Below are 982 nucleotides of genomic sequence, written 5' to 3' on the forward strand. Positions count from 1 at the left end.
CGGCCGCCCGCCATGGTCGACCGCGAACATGCACAAAGGCCACTAGGAATCGGAGTTGAAGGCGGTCCACCGTGACGGTCGACCGCGAGGACCCTGTAGGTGATTTTTGGTCTCAGGATGAGATTCGGTCGACCACTGCGGTCGATCGCACCATGACTATAACCAATTCTTCTCTCGGGTTTTGGTTCGGTCGACCGTCGCGGTCGATCGCGATACCTGCTTGGTCGACCATCGCGGTCGATCGCAGACTGTTTTTGGGCCAGACTTTTGATTTTAACCCGGTTCACTTCTGAGTTGATATATAACCTTAAACCTGATTAATTAGGGTTAAGCTAGGACAATTTTGAGCAGTCTTTTGGAGAGAATTGCTGCATCCAATTGTGGGAGATTTATGAGAGATCTAGAGCTTTGTTTTAGGGTTTGATCGGTGAGATTTATAACTCTATTTGTATTTTCTTGATTTCTAATAGTGAGAACTCCCTCCTCCTTGTCCCGTGGACGTAGGCAACTTGCCGAACCATGTTAAATAAACTAGGTGTTCTTGCTATGATTGTGATTTGTTTATTGATTGTGATTTATCTCGAGTTATTGTTCGTGTCGCCTCGAAGCTTCCGCCACGCACGACAAGCCAAACGAGAACTAATTGATATGCATTAAGAATTACAATTTTTAAACTTTTGTCCATTTTCATCCATTTTAATCAAATGTTCACTAAGTAGCATTGTTTAAGATTGGCAATTTTCATGTGCCATATCCAACAAAATTTTCCATTTTCATATTGTGATGCCCCTAGTTGCACACAAGGCTACAATCCAAGGTGAATCCAAGGATGTCAAACCTGTCATGCACTCATACAGTATAACAATACGTTTCACCATCACATAAATATCTCTCTAGTGGAATCAATAAATATGTGTAGGTACAAAGCAGGTAGAACAAAGTAATACTATAATGAACATGAATAAGAAAATGAGAGAATCCA

This window comes from Asparagus officinalis, chromosome 4, assembly GCF_001876935.1.
Source record: "Asparagus officinalis chromosome 4, Aspof.V1, whole genome shotgun sequence".
NCBI classification, from domain to species: Eukaryota; Viridiplantae; Streptophyta; class Magnoliopsida; order Asparagales; family Asparagaceae; genus Asparagus; species Asparagus officinalis.